The sequence below is a fragment of the Oryctolagus cuniculus genome, chromosome 10 (genome assembly GCF_964237555.1).
Source record: "Oryctolagus cuniculus chromosome 10, mOryCun1.1, whole genome shotgun sequence".
In the NCBI taxonomy this organism is placed as follows: Eukaryota; Metazoa; Chordata; class Mammalia; order Lagomorpha; family Leporidae; genus Oryctolagus; species Oryctolagus cuniculus.
The window spans coordinates 41,675,023-41,697,741 of record NC_091441.1 but is presented as its reverse complement, the minus strand read 5'-3'; the positions used below and the strand labels follow the sequence as shown (position 1 = coordinate 41,697,741).

At 42.7% G+C, this 22,719-nt stretch overlaps 1 protein-coding gene across 1 annotated transcript in view; it reads right to left on the bottom strand.

Annotated features, from left to right (window-relative positions):
• The window catches only part of RPRD1A (regulation of nuclear pre-mRNA domain containing 1A), an 87,704-nt gene that overhangs the window by 3,564 nt on the left and 61,421 nt on the right, over nt 1-22,719 (bottom strand). The window lies entirely within an intron of this gene.

Below are 22,719 nucleotides of genomic sequence, written 5' to 3'. Positions count from 1 at the left end.
TAGCAAATATAAGATTATCCCAATGTGAGTTTTAGAATCAGAAGAGGGGCTCTGGAAATACATAAATAAAATACATACTACTATTGTGAAAAACTGCAATCTTTACCTGTTGTTCCATACCTGTAGAAAGAAGACTAACATATTAATATGCTTAATCTCAAATATATACTCCTAAGATTTTCAAGTATGTTTGAATTCAGACAAGGAAAGTTACATATTTAGTTTCAGAATTCTTAACGGAAATTGTGCATCCTTTTCAGCTGTGATTGATGGTAATAAACCATGAATATTCTCAGTACCTGTGACTTGGTCTGTAAGACAAACTAGTTGCTTCTGTTACTTCTTTATAGCTATCTTGCAATACTGTTTACATTTATCAACAGTAGGGCAGAGTAGGTAAGGCCACCACTTGAAGCACCAGCATCCCATATGGGCGCCAGTTCGAGTCCCGGCTGCTCCACTTCCAATCCAGCTCTCTGCTATGACCTGGGAAAGCAGTGGAAAATGGCCCACATCCTTGGGCCCCTGCACCCACGTAGGAGATCCAGAAGAAGCTACTGGCTCCTGGCTTGGGATCAGCGCAGCTCTGGCTGTTGCAGCCATCTGGGGAGTGAGCCAGCGGATGGAAGACTTCTCTCTGCTTCTCTGTAACTCTCTGCCTTTCAAATAAATCTTTAAAAAAAGATTTTATGAGTTATAGTAGTTATGAGACCCATCACTGGATTTAATTAATAAGAAAGCATATATTAATCTTACTGTTTTGATAACTCCCCTCAACATAACTTAATTTGTAATTGCTTTGTAATGCTAGTTATTTTATGAATTTAAAAAGCTAAGACGTTTAGCCTAGTAATTAAGATGCAGGTTGGGATGCCTGCATCCCATTATCAGTGTCTAGGTTCAAGTCTAGGCTCCATTCCCAGTTCCAGCCTCCTGCTAATGCAGACCCTGATGAGGTAGCAGCTGATGGTTCAAGGGATGGGAGACCCCTAATGAACTCCCAGCTCCTGGCTTTGGCCAGTTCCAGGCATTTGGGGAGTCAATCAGTGGACTGGAACTCCCAACTAAATGCAGAGTAAAGTTGAACATGTATTAACTTGAGATGGGACTCATGGCTGTGCTAGACCACCAATGCCCAAGGAATTGGAAGTCAATCAAAATCACCTCTGGCTTGGAGGGAGCAACTCCTTCTCAGTACCGGGAGTGTCTCCTGTAATTGTGGGCTCCAAAACTCTAAAAGTGTGGTAGACTCCTTCTCAACTCTATCACCTCATGGAGATGGAGTCTTGAAGGGGCAATCCAGAAAACAGGTAATCTTCCAAGGAAGGTTAGAACCTTTTCCTTCTATCTCACCACAGCTGATCTCACAGGAGACAGAGCAGGTTAAGTGATGGGCTCTACATTTTGTGCAGGCAGCCACAAAAATCCCTTCTTCATCAACTCTTCTCAACTCTGGCTGCACATCAAATCATCTAGGAACATTCTGAAGTAACAGCGTTTTCAGGAGAACCACAGACTCTGCTGGAAGTAGATCCAGAGCACACAAATTTCATAAAAGCTTCCAAAAGGATGCTAATACACAGAGTGTGAATTGTTTCTCTACAGCGTTAATGCTGAAACAAATTAGTGCGGTTTCTCTGTACTACTGAGCCTCCTGTTTTAAAATATAATTGCACTTCATGAGTATAGGGTCTGCCAGAAGCTGTGTAACCCAAATGTTCTCGGGGAAGGAAGAGAGGAGGAGGAGTCTGAAGCAGAGGGAACTAGGCACCTGCAGGCAAAGCAGGCAAGGCTGAAGGCTGGAAACGTTCAAGGACAGCCTTGAGCATGAGAGGTGCTGACCCTCTTCACATCCACTCATTCCTGCATTCCCAGCCTGTCCTATGGCACTTTGGGGTCAGCACAATGTGGGAGGCCATTTCAAAAGGTTCATGGAAAATGGAATTAAACCCATTGGTTTTTAATGCAAATATGCTGAAATTCACTCTTCATAACGGCATTTCCATGAAAATTCTGAAGACCCCCTCATATTTGGACATTGTTCAAGGGTAATTTTCTCTATGTTCCCCTGGGGGCTAGATGCCTGAATATGTCACATGTGCCCTTAGCGGTCACTAGGCTCAAGCATTCAGATAGGCCATTCTTCAACTATTAAGATTAACTTACTTATTTCATGCAAGTGATATAAGTAAGTGGCAATTAAAAGCCTTCAACCAACAGATATGTATTAAAATAAAAAAAAAAAAACCACCAATTACTCAACGTACAATACAGGCCAGATTCAAACTCCACAATAAACCTGCTGAAATAATGTAATCAGGCAGCAGTGTTGACAGGTGACAGGGGTGCCTTTGAGAACCAAGCTTCAGCATTCTTCTCCACTCTGTTGACATGAGTTTTTTTACTCCACCCTCCCCCATTCAACAAGGCTCCCAGTTCCTGATTTACCCTTTATTTGCCAGTGTCACCATTATTACCCTAGTGCCATCACTACTACCCTAAAACTTGCACCACCTCAGTCACTTACAACCTTCGTTTTTTTCTGTTCCCGCTCCATACCAAGCCTCACTTCTACAGGTCAAATCCAAGCCCTTCCATTCTTCAGAACTGGACTATTACAGTCCAGCTCAACGTCTACTTCTAAATCCTCCCCTCATCCCTGCCATCCTCACCCAGGCTCTCAACTAACACTCTTGTCTACACTGTCTTACCATTCCTAGTACATGAACACGTGTCTTATCTTCCCAAGGGTAGGAGCCTTCTTCCTGCCATACTTCACCATTAATAAGTATGATTTGTCTTGTACATATGGCAAATGGGAGTTAGCTTGAAATCTGAACCATTAAACTTTGCTTTACAGTTAATATTGAGTACCAAAATTTTATATATTTTGCAAAACCTAAATTAAGGTCAAACACTGCCACAGAAACTGGTCCTCCACCCTCAAGTTAACTTCCCATAATATGCTACCACTCAGGTTACTTCTGAATGTTAACTACTACTGGTTGTGTTATAGTTTCATATTTGTATATTTGTATATGAAGCATCCACTGTCTCTATCTTGTAGTGTCCAGCAGAAAACTGAGTATTAACAGGTCCCCCAGTCCAAGGATTCAGAAGCTCTGGATGAAGTACTGCCTCCTAAGTCTACTGTGTATGTGTTCTTGGGCAGACGCCTTCAGATGATCTAGGCCTCAAACATTGCCTTTATAAAACAGGGACATCCATTTTACAGGGTTACGGGGCTTCAATACATTAATGTGGAAACTTTCAAATTACGGAGTACTATATAATTGTCATTACCATTCTGGGATGGTATCACGATCTTCTTGCAGTTAAGAACAGCTAAGAGAATAAAGTTCCTGAAATTCAAGAATTCTTACACATTTTAAGGTTGACCCATATAATTGTTCTAAAATTCTAGCTCCTAAATAATTTAGCACCAGGCATTTAGCATAGTGGTTAAGACGCTGTTTAGGTTGGACACCTGTGTCCCATATCAGGTTACTCAGTTCTAGTTCTGCTTCCGATCCAGCTTCTTGCCAATGAGCACCCTGGAAGGCAATAGGTAATGTCTCAAGTATTCCTGCCACCCATGTGGGAAACCCAAATGGAGTTCCTGGCTCTGGCATGGCTTAGCCTCAGCTATACAATCATTTGGAGAGTGAACTAGAGGATGGAAAATTTCTCTTCTATCAGTCTCTGCCTTTCAGATAAAATTAAAAAATGAAAACTTAGGATAATGTATTTCTGAACTTACATATTTATTGTGGCTGCCTTTTTCTTGTAGATGTTAAGAAATTCTTTGCGTAACTGTGAATTTAAAAACAAAGCTGAAGGGGCCAGCGCTGTGGCACAGCAGGTTAACACCCTGGCCTGAAGTCTGGCATCCCATATGGGTGCTGGTTCAAGACCTGGCGGCTCCACTTCCAATCCAGCTCTCTGCTATGGCCTGGGAAAGCAGTAGAAGATGGCCAAGTCCCTGGCCCCTGCATTCGTGTGGGAGACCCGGAAGAAGCTCCTGGCTTCGGATCAGCACAGCTCCAGCCATTGAAGCCACCTGAGGAGTGGGAAGATCTCTCTCTCTCTCTCTGCCTCTCCTCTCTCTGTGTAACTCTGAATTTCAAATAAATAAATCTTTAAAAAAAAAAAAAAGCTGAAGAATTTCAACAGCATCAACATGAGCTTTCAGTGGCTAATTCAAAGCATCATGTCTCCTGAAATGCAGCCCCTGTGGCCTCCTACCCACTTCCTGAGACAATTGCAGTGGCCAAAAAGGGACTGCACCAAATCAAGAAGCTCAGTTCTGATTCTAGTGAGCTGGTTGTGACACATTTTAAGTTCAGATTTCAAAAGGTTCTGAAAACCATGAATCTTAGAAAAGTCACTCCCTCTGACTTTTCATTAATGAACTCCATCTCCAGAGTCCCTTTAAAGCCTAACAATATGAATAGGCAGGGCATGATAGTTAGGCATAATTAGGCTCTAGCATGATAGTTAAGATTCCTACATACTTCTTAAAGATGGAGATAGCTATGTAATATTTCAATATGACAACTACTTCCTTAGAATTCCACAAACCTTATCTATGCAAACATCCAATTTAATTTCTTCTTGTAAATCTCACTGTAAGTATCCCTAATGTGAAATCCACTTTAGCTTTGGCTACTTAAATTCTTTCTAAATCACTTTTCAGTTTAGTAAATATTTGATCATGAAAATAAGGGAGCTCCTGGATCAGAAAAGACTGATGTTGTAGACAAAGCTACCCGCCTCACTACAAAGTGATATAAGGGGCAGGCATTTGGCTTAGTGGTTAGGTTGCTGCTTGGGACACCCACCTCCCTTATCAGAGTGCCTGTTTAAGTTCCAGCTCCTCTACTTTAGATCCAGCTTCCTGCTAATGTGCACCCTGGAATACAGCCGTAAATACTCAAGTGCTTGAGTCTCTGCCATCCACAGGGGAGACCCAACCAGCTCCTGGCTTCCACCTAGCTCAGCCCCAGCTGCAAGCACTTGGGGAAAGCAACCAGTGGATAGAAGATCTATCTTTCAAATAAAAGTAAAATGAATGAAAAATCTGAAAAGCTAACTAAAAGAAGTATCAAGACCATCTTGAGAACGTATCTTTAGCTTGATGGTAATCTTCACAATCCTGTTGCCTTTTATTCTCTTGCTGAATGGTTTTGTTCTTTGATATCTATTTCATCCTGTCCTCTGCCTCTCAAAAATTTTACTTACAGGGGTTGGCGTTGTGACACAGCAGTTTAAGTTGCCACCTGTAGTACCACCATCCACTAGCAGAGCACCAATTTAATTCCCCACTGCTCTGCTTCCAATCCATCTCCCTGCCAATGTGCCTGAGAATGCAGTGGATAACAGCTAAAGTACTTGGGGCCCTGACATACTCATGGGAGACCTGGATGATGTCCTAGTTCCTGGCTTAGTCTGCCCCAGATCCAGCCACCGCAGACATTTGGGGAGTGAACCAGCGGATGGAAGAAAGATGTGTGTGTGTGTGTGTGTGTGTGTGCAAAATGCATTCATTTCTCCCTAACTCTACCTTTCAAGTAAATAAATCTTTTTAGAAAAGAATTCAACATAAAAGCCTTTCCTAAGCCACTGCCTTTAAGGTAACTATTAAGCTTTCTCATTCTTAGAATCCTTCATAACTTACTTTCGCTTTTTATTTGCCCTGGATTTGAGGCTCTTTGCTAGCTTACACAGGAAAACCTTTATTGATTGAGGTACACACACAATCACATACGTATGTGCACATGTGTGTCTTCTAAAACAAGGCCAAGGGGGACCCAGCTCTCTGCTATGGCCTGGGAAAGCAGAAGATGGTCCAAGTGCTTGGGCCCCTGCATCCATGTGGAAGACAAGGAAGAAGCTCCTGGATCCTGGCTTCCAACTGGCTCAGCTCTGGCTGTTGTGGCATTTGGGGGAATGAACCAGTGATGGAAGGCCTTTCTCTCTGTTTCTCCCTCTCTATCTAACTGTACCTCTCAAATAAATAAAACCTTAAAAAAAAAAAAAAAAAAAGACCAAGAAATGTCATGCTACTGGGTGTTTCTGAGACTGTAGAGACTAACAAAATCTGATAACAATTTCCAGGGGACACAGTACAAAGCCCTCAGTGGTTTGCCCTTACCTGTCTTCTAGAAAATAAATGCTCAAATTTAGCTTGGTACCAATTCTGGAATCAGTAATTTTTAAAACCATAAAACCCCTAGGGCTGGTATAGTTAATATGCCACTGCCTGCAGTGCTAGAATCCCATATGGGCGCCGGTTCAAGTTCTGGCTGCTCCACTTCTGATCCAGTTTCCTGCTAATGAGCCTGGGAAAGATGATCTAAGTGCTTGGGCCCCTGCACTCACATGGCAGACCTGGAAGAAGCTCCTGGCTACTGGCTTCGGACCAGCCCAGCTCTGACCTTTGTGGCCATTTGGGGAATGCACCAAGAGATGGAATATCTCTGTCTTTCCCTTTCCCTGTAACTTTGCCTTTCAAATAAATAAATCTTATAAAAAATGCATACACACACACAGATATATTTAACCCAACATATAAAATCTCTCACATTTCTCTTCACATATTACCCTATACCCCTCAGATGGGAGTTGTAATTTTCTCCCTTATCTTCCAGTAGAAATTACTTCAGTGCAAAGGAACATCATCTAACAAATTTCTTTTCCTTAGTTCATTTCAGGGTTAACATTCATTCTCTTAACAATTCTGTTACTGAAATTTCATTAGATTCCTAGAGTGTTAACGAACATGTGGGAAATACAATGTCTTATCAGATTTTCTTCAAGAAACCCAATGCCTAATTGCCTATTGGCTGGGTTTTGTAAACCAGTAATGTTAAACTGTAATAATAGGTAATGTTATAAGTAAGCTTTAAACATCACAATTTCATTGAGCACTAACCAAACAGCTACAATTTTCATGTGCTTACTAAATGCCAAGCATTGTTCTAAGCACTCCATTTACTCTTCACAGGTAGACACTATTAGCCATATATTAGAGATGATGAAAGGTAATGACTATTAGCCACTAATTAAGAAACTTTATCCAGAGTTATATGGGATACCAGACAGACCAGCTTTAGTCTTTATGCTTACCCACCACAAAATCCTGCTCCTCTTATTCTGTAATTATCTTTGAGAGACACTTGCTGAAGCAGCTGAAAGCCACTTTTCATCAAGGATAGGATCACCAGTGACAGGACTAACAATCATGTACCTCAAATTTAAATCCAATAAAGAATCAAACTGTGACTTGTATCGGGTAGTGTTAACTCTGCCATATCTGGCATTCTGCATAGAGGAGGGGAGCTGCCATTCTCTCATGAATAATGGCATACAGGCCTTGAGATAAAATTTTTAGAGTATAGCAATGGGGCTGGCACTGTGGCATAGCAGGTAAAGCCACCATTTGCAGTGCCTGCATCCCATATGGGTGCCGGTTCAAGTCCCAGCTGTTCCATATCCATTCCAGCTCTCTGTTATGGCCTAGGAAAGTAGCAGAAGATGGCCCAAGTCCTTGGGCCCCTGCACCCACATGGGAGAGCTGGAAGAAGCTACTGGCTTCAGACTGGGGCAGCTCCAGCTGTTGTGGCCATCTAGGGATCTGGGGAGTGAACCACCAGATGGAAGACCTCTCTCTCGAATGATCCTGCGGGGGAAACAGGACACACAGCAGACTCATAGAATGGCAGCACTCCTGCCTCAGAATCAACCCTTGGGACATTCGGATCTGACTAAAAGGTCCATGAGAGTCTCACAGGCATGGAAAGCCAAGACAAGGTGGCAAAAAACAATCTAAATGAAAGATCCTGGTGAACAAGACCCCAGCAGAAGGAACAGGCCATCAGGGAGAGAGGCGCCTTTCTCTGAAGGGAGGAAGGAACCTCCACTGTGATACGGCCTTGACTAAACAAGTTCAGAGTCGGTAAACTCAAGGGGCTTAGCCTAGACAGCTCATAGCAAGTGTCTCGGGTGATTGCTGACATCATAAATAAGAGTGCCAATTGTTAATCAACAACGGGAGTCACTGGGTACATGCTCCCCACATAGGATCTCTGTCCTTAAAGTGTTCTACTATGAAACTTAAAAACAACACTACTAGTCGAACAATACCCCATACCTTGTGCGGTTGTGTGAGTGCAGCCTGTTGAAATCCTTGCTTAGTATATACTAAGTTGATCTTCAGTATATGAAAGTAATTGAAAATGAAACTCGATGAAGGGCGGGATGGGAGAGGGAGTGGGAGAGGGGAGGGCCACGGGAGGGAGGAAGGTTGGGGGGGAGCCACAATACAAAAGCTGCACTTTGTAAATTTACATTTATTAAATAAAAAAAACTATAAAACAAACAAAAAAGAAACAGAAAAAAAAGAACTTAATACTTTACCCTTTTAGTATTTTTTATGTTCTACTTAAAACTATTGGTTGAACTCTAATTAATACACAATTACTCTTAGGTGTTTAATTAATGCTATAACTAGTACTCAAATAGTATTTTACACTTTGGGTTTCTGTGTGGGTGCAAACTGTTGAAATCTGTACTTAATATATGCTAAATTGATCTTCTGTATATAAAGATAATTGATGGCCGGTGCTGTGGCTCAATAGGCTAATCCTCCACCTTGCAGCGCCGGCACACCGGGTTCTAGTCCCGGTCGGGGCGCCGGATTCTGTCCCGGTTGGCCCTCTTCCAGGCCAGCTCTCTGCTGTGGCCTGGGAGTGCAGTGGAGGATGGCCCAAGTGCTTGGGCCCTGCACCCCATGGGAGACCAGGAAAAGCACCTGGCTCCTGGCTTCGGATCAGTGCAATGCACCAGCCGCAGCGTGCTGGCCGCGGCGGCCATTGGAGGGTGAACCAACGGCAAAAAGGAAGACCTTTCTCTCTGTCTCTCTCTCTCTCACTGTCCACTCTGCCTGTCAAAAATTAAAAAAAAATTAAAAAAAAAAAAGATAATTGAAAATTAATCTTGATGTGAATGGAAGAGGAGAGGGAGTGGGAGAGGGGAGTGTTGTGGGTGGGAGGGAAGTTATGGGGGGGAGCTACTGTAATCCATAAGCTGCACTTTGGAAATTTATGTTCATTAAATAAAATAATATATAAATATAAAAAAGACCTCTCTCTCTCTGCCTCTACCTCTCTGTAACTCTGCCTTATAAATAAATAAATCTTTAAAAAAAAAAAGCACAGCAGCAACAATACAGAGAAAGATGGCAGGCAGCAAGGAGCTAGTCCAACGAGGAAGGTGCCCAAGATTCCAGGAAAGCAAAATCTATTGACATTATTGGTTTTGATCTTGAGAGTAAGGAGCTGGAAGGGTGGGTAAGCCAGAAGGTGATGGGCAGCACTTGGGCTATTTCTTGGTCAATTAAGCAATCTCATCATCAATCAGGGATTAGTATTTTAAGGAATGACCTAAAGCAATCAGCTTTTCCACATTTAAACAAGGAAACTGATCTAATCATGTTACCTCTATTTTCGTTTTGTGATCTTTCTGCTTCATTCCCTTGATAAATACTAAACAATCATACCATCTCAAGTTCATAAATGTCATCTAGTTTGATTTCCCCCAAATTAGCTGTCATATGGAACACTGACCCACAGGTTTTAACAAGCAGGCCAAAAATGGAAGGTTCCAGGTTCACGCTTGGAAAGAAAAATAAGGTTCTGTTCCATGGCCCTGCTCAGATCTTCAACATGATATCCATAGTAAAGCTTCTGGAGAGACTCTGGTTTGCAACATTCCCCAAAAGCACTGGGTCACATTTTTGCTCAATACACTACCATCTTTCAAAGTTAACAGCTTCTATGTAGAACGCAATGAGGTAAACATTTCTCTTGTCCTTGTCCTTCAGCTTGATGACATTCATCAACAGCAACTTCACTACTTCATCTTTCACTGATGAAAAGTAATTTTAATTGGTATAAGATTCTAGGTTGGTGGGTCTTTTTCTTCCCACAATTTTCACCACACTCTCTTCTTGCTTGCTCTGCTGATATGTCCTAATTCTTATCTTTGTTCCTTTATAGGTAAGGTCTCTTTTCCCGCTCTGGCTTCTTTCAAGGATTCTTTTTCTCCTTTGGTTTCCTGCACTTTGAATATGATACATCTATGTGTAATTTGTTCTTTGACATGTTTTTGATATTCTGCTTGGTGCTAAGTTTCCTGGATTAGTGGTTTGGTATCTGTCATTAATTTGGGAAGTTCTTGAACCATTGTTACTTCAAATACTACTTCTGCTTCATTCTCCCTTGGTATTCAAAGTACATGTTTTGACACCTCTCCAAATTCTCCCCCAACTCTTTGGGATTCTGTATGGATTTTTGAAAAGAAATTCTTTCCCCTTTGTATCTGAGTTTGGGAAGTTTCTCTATTTTCAAGTTTGTCCATTTTCCCCTTGTAGTGTCTTTGCCTACTGAGGTGCCCATCAAAGGTACTCTTCATTTGTGTTTTGTTGTTAATTTCTATATTTACTCTTGATTTATTTTCAGCATTTCCACTTCTTTATTTACATTACCTATCTGTTCTTGTATGCCATGCACTTTATCCATTACAGCCCTCACTATATAAATCTATCATTTAAAATCGCTAGCCAGATAATTCATGTCATATTTGGGTGTGGTTCTGATGCTTGTTGTCTCTTTAGACTGTTTCTTGCCTTTTAGCATGCCTTGTAATTTTTCTACTGAAATCTGAACATGATGCATCAGGTAACAGTAAAGTAAATAGGTCTGCAGTGTGAGGTTTTAGGTTAACACGGCTAGGAGTTGTTGGAGATGCAACCCACTGCTGTATTTAAGAGCCCTTTCATGGGGCCGGTGCCGTGGCTCACTTGGCTAATCCTCCGCCTGCGGCGCCGGCACCCCGGGTTCTAGTCCCAGTTGGGGCGCCAGGTTCTAGTCCTGGTTGCTCCTCTTCCAGTCCAGCTCTCTGCTGTGGCCCAAGAGGGCAGTGGAGGATGGCCCAAGTGCTTGGGCCCCTGCACCCACATGGGAGACCAGGAAGAAGCACCTGGCTCCTGGCTTCGGATTGGCGCGGTGCTGGCTGTAGCGGCCATTTAGGGAGTGAGCCAATGGAAGGAAGACCTTTCTGTCTCTGTCTCTCTCTCTCACTGTCTATAACTCTACCTGTCAAATAAATAAATTTAAAAAATTATAAAGGAAAAGGGAGGAAGCGCACTCTTTGTAATTCAAAGTCCCCCTCAAAAAATAAAAATAAAAAAAATAAAGAGCCCTTTCATGTCAGGCAGTTATATAGGTAGAAATGTTCTTGTCACATTTAAAATAGTCACTGGTCCTAGTTCTGGGCACAGAATTAAATCCAACTCCTCTTTTCTGATGGCTCTTGAAGCACCTGAAGACAGATAAATTCAATATCCAATCCCAACTTTCCTGTCCTTGCAAATATTCTCTAAGGTATTTTGTTCCTATTTCCTTTTCCATCCTGGTCCCTGCTTCTGAATTAACTCTGGCAAATTAATTCATTTTGCTAATGTGAAACCTCAAGATGAATACAAAAATCTACCTGTGGGGTTTAATCATCAATGAAACTGTACTTCCCATATTCTGAACACTTAGTCATGTGGTTTAACACTGTACTAGCTACATCATCATGCTGACTTATAACTGCATACCATCAGTGCTTTTTCCCAAGAAGGGATGCCCAACCAGGTCCTCACTGGACTGATACGGGTCACATGGAACAATCTAAATGCAGAAATCTCTGTTGGAAACTTTGGGGACGAGAAAGGGGATGATGAAAGCAACACTGCGTGGCATAGTGATCAGTGATATCAAAATGACAGGTCATGTAGCTCACCCAGGCTGAGTTTCCAAGGCAGCCCTAAGTCAACTGAAGTTACAAGCATGTTTGTGCACCTCTTTTCAAAGCTGTTCGCAACTCAAAAAAGGTTAACAACATTCATGTTCTCCTGTTCCATAATTTGCCTTTATGATGCTTCATAAATATTTTTGCTTTATTGTCTACAGGTGTATGAAAACTAAAATATCCTAGGAATTAAAATTAAAGACACTTACTGTAGCATATTATCAAAATTTATCAACTCTATTGGTAACTGGTTTCCTACTGTGCATTTCACTGTATGCAAATTACTTCAACTTTTCAATGGATTAAACTTTTTAATCCTACAAAACTCCCAAGAATAAAATTCTATATTAGAATAAGATGCCTGAATTTTTAGCAAGGCTCCAAGGAATGGAGTAGGCTTTGCTCGGAAGCAGTTATCTCTACAAGCTGACTGAAAATATCATCAGATTGGTGAAATGTTTTGCAAAGATTCTGGCATTAGGAAGTTAAGACGGACCAAACTCTTTCTAGGAAATGACATTAGTCTGAATGATGTTGGGCTCTCCTTAAAAATTCTCATTAACAAAACTGCTTAATAGGTTTGCATTTTAACTAAACACACCTGGTATGTGCAATACTTAAAAATTATCAAGGGGCTGGCACTGTAGCATAGTGGGTAAAGCTGCCACCTGCAGTGCCAACATCCCATATGGGCGCCATTTCAAGACCCAGCTGCTCCACTTCCTATTCAGCTCTCTGCTTATGGCCTGGGAAAGCAGAAGATGGCCCAAGTCCTTGGACCCCTGCACCCATGTGGGAGACCCCGAGGAAGCCCCTAGCCCCTGGCTTCAGATTGGCTCAGCTCCAGCCATTGCAGCCATTTGGGGAGTGAACCAGCAGATGGAAGACCTGGCTCCTGGATTTGGATCGGCCCAGTTCCAGCCGTTGTGACCATTTGGGAGTGAACCAGCAGATGGAAGATGTCTCTCTGCCTCTGCCTCTCTGTAACTCTGCCTTCCAAATTTATAAATCCTTTAAAAAATTATCAAGACTTAAGTTCTAGCTGTGGTATGAACCTTACTTCAAAAGCTAGGAGGGGCTAAACACATTAGATAGCAAAGTTACCAATAATAACACTCCACTAACAAATTACAGTGACACACTGAAATATTTATCTTAGAAGCAATGAGAACTTTAATTAATCACAGCTTCAATATATTTATAACATCCTTCCCATGTAGATCAAGTTCTTTAAGTCCAACAAGTGTAACTTGTTTACTTATTTCTCCCATGCAAATAATTAGACCTTCAATAAACAAGTTCCACTCTTGTTTGAAGTGAAACGAACAAAAGACAAAATAAATGCTAACTACCTGGAAGGTTAAGTAAAATAAAATCACTTTCCCAAACATTAAAATCAACTTGCTTGGGGGCTGGCACTGTGGCCCAGAAGGTTAAGCCTCCACCTGCAGCGTCAGCATCCCATGCAGGCACCAGTTTGAGTCCTAGTCCTGGCTGCTTTGCTTCTTGATTCAGTGCTCTTCTACTGGCCTGGGAAAAGCAGAAGATTGCCTAAGTGCCTGGGCCCCTGTACCACATGGGAGACCTCGAAAAAGCTTTTGGCTCCTAGCTTCCAGCCCGGCACAGCCCCGACAACTGCAGCCATTTGGGGAGTGAACCAGCAAAGGGAACCTCTCTCTCCTGCCCCTCCCTCTCTTCTCTCTGCCTCTCCTCCTCTTTAACTCTTTAAAATAAATAGATAAATCTTAAAAAAAAAAAAAAATCAAATTGCTGGGGTCGGCATTGTGGCATAGCAGGTAAAGCTGATACCTACAACACCAGCATCCCTTGTGAGAACCGGTTGGTGTCACGGCTGCTCCACTCCTGATCCAGCTCTTTGGGGTAGCCTGAGAAAAGCAACATCAGATGGCCCAAGTGCTTGAGCCCATGCTACCCATGTGGGAAGCCTGGAGGAGGCTCCTGGGAAGTGAACCAGTGGATGGAAGATATCTGTTTCTCTGTAGCTCTTTCAAATAAATAAATTCTTTAAAAAATTTGAATTGCCTCTTTCAAATAAATAAAATCTCTAATAACAGGGTGTGGCACTGTAGCACAGCAAGTTAAGATCAAACTTGGGCTGCCGCCACGGCTCACTAAGCTAATCCTCCGCCTTGCGGTGCTGGCACACCGGGTTCTAGTCCTGGTCGGGGCGCCGGATTCTGTCCCAGTTGCCCCTCTTCCAGGCCAGCTCTCTGCTGTGGCCAGGGAGTGAAGTGGAGGATGGCCCAAGTCCTTGGGCCCTGCACCCCATGGGAGACCAGGAAAAGCACCTGGCTCCTGCCATTGGATCAGCGCGGTGCACCGGCTGCAGCATGCTGGCCGCGGCGGCCATTGGAGGGTGAACCAAAGGCAAAGGAAGACCTTTCTCTCTGTCTCTCTCTCTCACTGTCCACTCTGCCTGTCAAAAAAAAAAAAAAAAAAAAATCAAACTGCTTATGTGCAACTATTTAGAATTTAAAAAGGGTGGAACAAAACACTTAAAAATATTAATACCTTATTTTCTGTGACTAATGTAAGCTTGTGAATAGTTGTGAATAGTTTTTGTCTTGTGTTTTTCAGTATTTTCCAAATTTTCTATAATAAACATTTTACAATTGGGAAAATGCTGGGGGAAAACAGACAAGGAAACCAATATTAAACTGAACATTGCTTTTTTTAAGTTAAATTAAATTGAAATCATCAGAAGTATCCACTTATGGGATGAGGAATAGGCAAGAAGTCAAAGTGCTGAATTTCAGAACTAGGAGAGATCTTGTCAAGCATTAGGCTTGAAATCCACATTCTGGACAAAAGAATGGCCATGAGAGAATGTAATTTGTCCAAGATATTCCAGAATATCCTAGAACCCTTAATTCCTAATTCATCCTTTTACTCATTTTTTTTTTTTTAATATACAGGCAGAGTGGACAGTGAGAGAGACCCTCCAGTGGCTGCTGCAGCCGGTGTGTTGCTGCCGGCGCACCGCGCTGATCCGAAAGCAGGAGCCAGGTGCTTCTCCTGGTCTCCCATGCGGGTGCAGGGCCTAAGGACTTGGGCCATCCTCCACTGCACTCCCTGGCCACAGCAGAGAGCTGGCCTGGAAGAGGGGCAACTGGGACAGAATCCGGCACCCCGACCAGGACTAGAACCCGGTGTGCCGGTGCCGCAAGGTGGAGGATTAGCCTACTGAGCCGCGGCGCCGGCAAATACACATTTTTTTTTAATTTTTGACAGGCAGAGTTGGACAGTGAGAAAGAGACAGAGAGACAGTAAGAGAGAGAGAAAGACAGAGAGAAAAGTCTTCCTTTGCCATTGGTTCACCCTCCAATGGCCGCTGCACTGTGGCCGGTGCACCGCGCTGATTGAAGGCAGGAGCCAGGTGCTTATCCTGGTCTCCCATGGGATGCAGGGCCCAAGTACTTGGGCCATCTTCCACTGCACTCCCTGGCCACAGCAGAGAGCTGGCCTGGAAGAGGGGCAACCGGGACAGAATCCGGCACCCCAACCGGGACTAGAACCCGGTGTGCCAGCCCCGCAAGGCAGAGGATTAGCCTAGTAAGCCACGGCGCCGGCTGGCCTATCTACTATTTCTATATGTTTACATGGAAAGGAAACCTGGTGTGCCAGCGCTGCAAGGTGGAGGATTAACCTATTGAGCCGCGGTGCCAGCTTCCTTTTACTCCATTTTCTATGCTCACAGAAGATTAATCAAGATACATGTCCAAGTAGGATACAATTTAGTACATTTAGAGTGGCCACAACTGTTGTTTTTATTACGCTTACAATGACATTTTTACCTCTGTGGCTGTGTTTCCACTTGTGATTACCTCTCTTGTAGTCGCAGAGTCCATTTAAATAGGAAAGGTATTCAGAACAGTGTTCTTGCACAGAGTTAATGCTAGGTAAGTGTTATCACTTGATGATTATAAACTGGAAAATACTATCCCCTCTATAAGGCAGTTTAAAGGCAATCACAAGGCTTGAGTTTATCTACAAACATGAGGTTATATACAAAGATATACAAGGTATTGGTTATATACAAAGATATTTTCACCCACTAGAAATGTTTCCTTTATGCTGTACCAGGAGGGACAATTCACGAGGGCTAAGAATATGGAGACTCTCAAATAAGTTACTGGAGGATTCAAGGATAGGTTTTCCTGACAAAAAGCCCACCCACCTGCAACTGTAAGCAGTCACTTAAGTGAAGGGACACAGTAATCATGCCAGAAAGGAACAGTGTTGGAATGCAGATAGGGTGAGCCAGAGCTGACATCCTTGAACACACACCAGCACACCAGTACTAGACCCCTGGATGTACTAGCAGGTGATAAATGCTAAGCTGCTCTAAGTAGGGAGTTGAGGGAAAAGGGTCACTTCTTGTGTGTGATAACAGCTACTGGATGAGGACACACATTTAATCCTGGTAAGCATGAAAAAGGCTGTGCTGTATATCCATTTCTTCTTTTCTCTTCCAATTTTCCTTGTCCTTTGTCTTCTTTACTTCATTTTTGCTCTCTGCCTTATCCTGTTTTCTGTCCAAGGAAACTTTTAACACTCTCATCATTTACAACTGCACTGTGGAATGTTCAGTGGTTCTGAATTATCTATAAAACCATCTTCAACTATCAAAGTTCATTAATAGGCTATGCACCAACAATCCTAAATAGCTTTTTTGATGTCAAACTCCAGCTTTCACACATTACTTGGCAAAAAGGTAAAAAATATGGCGTGAAGATGCTATAGTCAGCAATTCAGACTGTACAGCAAGGTATCTGGAGTGGTGTGAGTGCAGTGGTACTTGTGACAAGGAGAGAACCCTAACAGGCTGAGTGCCAAAGATTCAGGTCCACTCAGAAACTCACCGGATTTCAGCAAGTGAACTGTTCCAGACTAAAGGAACATGAAAAGACAATCTGAGATTCGCAATTAGAACTCAACATCAAAATATGCCAGAGATACAAGGCAACTTCATGGTCTGAAGAGAGAGAGACTGCTTCTTTACATCTTAAAAGTAAGAGAAGATGAAAACTATTTCCTTTTGTTTGACACATCAAAGAGCTGATGAAAATGAAATTGCCATCAAAACCAGCATCACAATTTGCAGTTCAATTTACTCTAACTAAATCCTTCTCAATTTGATAACTTCTTGTTACTCATTTTTAGCTGAGAATACATTATTTTTACATTTCATTATCCCATATTTAGTAATTTACTTATCTTGCCCATTTTATTTCTTCAAGTAAGAGAGACTTAAAAACTGTCAACCATAGTAAGGAATTTTATAATTGAAGAATCTGAGGGAAAAAAATGACCCTTCACAGTATAACACTGATTTTGATATATGGAAATTTTGTATTATTTTATTCATATTTTTTGCCAATATTTTTTATTTTTATATACATTTTTAGGAATTATGCACAAAGGTAGAGCAATGCCTTACTACATCAAGGTCAACTCCACCAGCACAATTCCAATTTTCCAAAATCTCACAAAGTACCTCATTTGTTTCACTGTAATCTGCCCCCTTTTAGTCATCATGGCTTTGATACTTCTGCTTATGTTTCCTTGCTGACCTGCTTAGAATTCCCATTCTTTTGCTAATCAGAAAAGGTAGAGATCCCACTATAGAGCTGTGCTAACACCCTGTTTCCTGATGGTTAGCAGCACAGTGTCAGAATCTTCAGGTGTTTGGGTATTTTCAGTGATTAACTGACACTATGATGTTTGCTTTGTCTATTAACCACTGCCTAAGGGGAAGTTCTTCCTTCTGAGCTTCCTATCCTATTGAAGCGGCTTGGTGGTTCTGGTGGTGCAATTACCTTAAATTACAGACCTTATGTACATCTGGGCATTCAGAAGGTAGACAAGATCCAATGTGTACTCTCCCATCAACTGGGTTTCCATGCACAGATTACCCCCATAATTCCTGGCCAAGACACTGCCCTTTTCCTCCTCTCCAAGCTGCAATAAAGGCAGATTCCTCACTACTACCACCTGGTCCAAGACAGGGGTGCACAGAGGTTGACCTTCCTGAGTTTCCATGGCAGGTTTTTTTTTTTTTTTTTTTTTTTTTGGACAGGCAGAGTGGACAGTGAGAGAGAGAGACAGACAGAGAGAAAGGTCTTCCTTTGCCATTGGTTCACCCTCCAATGGCCGCCGCGGCCGGCGCACCACGCTGATCCGATGGCAGGAGCCAGGTACTTATCCTGGTCTCCCATGGGGTGCAGGGCCCAAGTACCTGGGCCATCCTCCACTGCACTCCCAGGCCACACAGCAGAGAGCTGGCCTGGAAGAGGGACAACCGGGACAGAATCCGGCACCCCGACCGGGACTAGAACCCGGTGTGCCAGCGCCGCAAGGCAGAGGATTAGCCTAGTGAGCCACGGCACCGGCAGCCAATGGTATTATTCTTAATCACGACGTATTACAGTTCCCACTTCCTGCATTCAGCTGTGTCATCTGTGGCATGAGGCATTTCATGTAAAAGCTGCCACCTTTACAACAGCACATGCCAAGACACTGATTTTTTTCGCCCTCAATTCTATTCTGTCTGTTTTCCAATACCACCTTTTTTTTTTGAAACTCAGAATTTCTTCCTTATTAGAGAAGGAATACCACATATGTAATTTCTTCACTACCCATATATTCCATTTCTTTAGACCTGTTTTTGGCCACTTTTGTTAAACATTAGGAATAGAATTTTCAATGACTATGAAATACTTTGTATCTGCACCTAATATGGTAGCCATCAGCTACACACAGCTATTGAGCACTTGGAATGTGACTGCTAAGGACCTAAATTTTAAAATTCTTTTAATTTCAATTAAATATCACATATAGCTAGTGTCTACCTAATCAACAGTGTAGCCCTGTAATTCTCTACCCTTCATCTTTCAGCTCCTCCATTTCATCCTCCTCCTCATCTTATCCTTCCCTCTTCATTACATCCACTATACATATCGTATTTCTAAAGGTATGTAACATAATATACACATCTTTACAACTTTGTCATATAACATGAAAGAATATTCTAGATTTATATATTTATTATGTTCAAATATAGGTTGTCTTTTCTCTAAGTTCTTGAAAGACAGAAAAGCTACAACTAGTCTAATGTCTTAATAACAGAAGTCAAGGGTAGAATGTCTACTCTGCTTTTGTTTTCTACTCAGAGATTGAATACCTAAATGAAGCAGGCACATACGAACACCACACTTTTACTGAACCCAGGACCCCCAACAATCACATTCCACAATGTGTCTTCCACTTAATAGATTGAAGAAAGTTGTAAATACTTTACAGCAACTGCATTAAACAATTATTTAAATAACAAAAAAAATCACAGGGAGCCAGTGCTGTGGTGTCTGGAGCCCTGGAATGCCATATGGGTGCCGATTCAAGTCTCAGCTGTTCCACTTCTGCTCCTCGATAATGCGCCTGGGAAAGCCCGAAGATGGTCCACGTGTTTGGGCCCCTGCACCCACGTAAGATTCGGATGAAGCTCCTGGCTCCTAGCTTCAGCTTAGCATGGCCCTGGCCATTGTGGCCATTTGGGAAGTGAACCAGTGGATGGAAACTAGCACTCTCATGCGCACGCATGCTCCCTCTCGCTCACTCTCTCCCTCTCTTCCTCTTTCTGCCTCTCCTTCTCTGTAACTATATGACTTTTTTTTTTTTTTTTTTTTTTTTTTTTTTTTTTTTTGACAGGCAGAGTGGACAGTGAGAGAGAGAGACAGAGAGAAAGGTCTTCCCTTCACCCTCCAATGGCCACCGCGGCCGGCACGCTGCGGCTGGCGCACTGCGCTGATCCGAAGCCAGGAGCCAGGAGCTTCTCCTGGTCAACCATGGGATGCAGGGCCCAAGCACTTGGGCCATCCTCCACTGTACTCCCTGGCCACAGCAGAGAGCTGGCCTGGAAGAGGGGCAACCGGGACAGAATCCGGCGCCCCGACCAGGACTAGAACCCAGTGTGCCGGCGCTGCAAGGTGGAAGATTAGCCTAGTGAGCCGCGGCGCCGGCATCTTTGAATCATTTTAACAAAGCAACCTGTGGCTGCTATGGCTCCCAGAGGCATAGGACTATACAGGGACCACAATACAGAAGAGATTCTGATGAAGTGGCTGGTGTGCTGCTGGCACAAATAGAGAAAAAGGTCCAGTAAAGTGTGGACTGACTTCATAAACATACCAGAATCTGGCACTAACATCTCTTGACTGTGGATTCCTTCTCAACTAGCCTTTGGTTACAGAACCTGTAAAGTGGCCAAGTAAACATGGTATTAAATCCCTTTCTTCAACAAGGACCCACAAAACTCTAATGAGACCACCTCAACTCCCAGCATCAGACAAGCGAAGTTCTCATGCTGGAAGGAAGAATGAATACAGAGAGGTAAATAATAACAAACGAACTATAGGAAACAGTGAAAGAAAAAACACGAGATAAGATGAGCAACATGGAATAAAGATGCAGAACATCAACATAACAGAAATATAAGAAAAAATAATTTAAAAGGGGCTGGTGCAGACAGTTAACACCCTGGCCTGAAGCACCGGCATCCCATATGGGCGCTGGTTTAAGCCCCAGCTGCTCCACTTCTGATCCAGCTCTCTGCTATCGCCTAGGATAGCAGTAGAAGAAGGTCCAAGCCCTTGGGCCCCTGCACTCGTGTGGGAGACCTGGAAGAAGCTCCTAGCTTCAGATCGGCCCAGCTCCAGCCATTGAGGCCAACTGGGGAGTGAACCATCGGATGGAAACCCCCCCCACACACTCTTTTTCTTTCTCTGTGTAACTCTAACTTTCAAATAAATAAATAAATCTTTAATTAAAAAAAGAAAAATAATTTAAAAGAACAAGCAAAAATAAGTGACTACTTAGGTAGGTCTTCCCAATAAAAGGGCCCACCAATTTTCTAGCAAAATTAAGTGAGAAACCAGTATCCTAGATAGGTTCTAGTTAAAGTTTCAAAAATGCAGGATAAAGGGAAAAAACCATAATGTCTAAGCCAAAAGAGACGAAGATATTTAGCCAATCTATGGTTCATGGGTGAACAGAAAGCCACTCTTAAGACATGCAAGGATTTGTACTATTTTTGTTGCTCTTCATGCTTCTATATTTTATTTTGATACAGGCCTACTCAAGTAAAATTTTTAATGATGTAATACACAAAAAATAGTAATGAAGTGTTAAAATGATTTCTCAGACACCAAACAAAAGATCTAAGATTTTATGAACAAAACTGGTCCACAACAAAACCAGAAGGGAGAAAGGCAATCCTAAGGAAGAAAAAGAACATGATAAAGGGCCACTGCTTCATGTCACACATTTTCATTATCATTAACTGGATGTGGTTTTATTTCCTCTTTGTCAGTTGTGGTACTTGCTACATTTTCCACAAAAGAATATGTGTATTTGAACACATAATTTTGTGAATTGCTTAAATGAAAAACTATTGCAACCCCCTACTAACTGTCCAAATAGGAAGCAAACTGCTCTCAAGTATGATTCCTTTACACCAGACACCTTGCAACAAAGGCTAAGTAATCCATGTAGTTTTTAGGGAAGTAGTCTAAAATCACTTCCAGGACTAGATGAACTAGATGACCACCAAACTTTCCAGCACCTGACTCAACAAATTTTATCAATCTTAGCATATATCATCACTTAGAAAAATTATTTATTTGATAGGCAGAGCTATAAAGAGAGGAAGACACACACAAAGACCTTCTATCAGCTAGTTCACTCCCCAAACACCCACAACAGCTGGGTTGGGTCACGCTGAAGTCAGGAGTCAGGAGCTCTGTATGGGTGGTAGAAACCCAAGTATCTGAGCCATTATCTGCTGCCTCCCAGATACATTAGAAGAAAACTGGATGGGAAGTGGAAGCAGGAAAAAAACCCCAGGCACTCTGGTATGGGATGCAGACATCCTGAAGGGCAAGTTGACCCACTGCACCACAATACCTGCCCCTATACCACAACTTTGCAACAAAAAACCTCAAGCAACCTAATTTTAAAATAGATACTTAGGGCCGGTGCCGTGGCTCAATAGGCTAATCCTCCACCTGGGTTCTAGTCCTGGTCCTAGTCCTGGTCGGGGCACCGGATTCTTTCCTGGTTGCCCCTCTTCCAGGCCAGCTCTCTGCTGTGACCCGGGAAGGCAGCAGAGGATGGCCCAAGTGCTTGGGCCCCGCACCCCATGGGAGACCAGGAGAAGCACCTGGCTCCTGCCTTCGGATCAGCGTGGTGCGCCGGCCGCGGCAGCCATTGGAGGGTGAACCAACGGCAAAGGAAGACCTTTCTCTCTGTCTCTCTCTCTCACTATCCACTCTGCCTGTCAAAAAAAAAAAAAAAAAAAAAAAAAAAAAAGATACTTAGCCTAGCAATTAAGATGCTCAAGTTCAACATCAAAGTGCCTGGGTTAAGATTCCTGCCTCTGGCTCTTGCCTCCAGCTTCCTGCCAATCCAGACCCTGGGAGGCAGCAGGGATAGCCAGGTAACTCTTGTCACCCATGTGGGAAACCTGCAGGCATTTGGGAAGTAAACCAGCATATGGAAGCTCAGTCTCTCCAACTTTGTTTCTCAAATATTTTTAACATAGGCAAGGGATCTGAGTAGACATTTCTCTAAAGACAATAAATCAATGGCTGATAAGGACATGAAAAAAATACTCAACATTTCTAATTTTTTAAAGAAAAAAATCACAATGATACCACCTTATACCCATTAAGACAACTACAATCTACAAAAACAGAAGATAGGTAACGTTGACAAGGATGTGGAGAAGCCAGAATGCTTGTACACCATAGGACTGTAAAATGATACAGTATTATGGAAAACAGCATG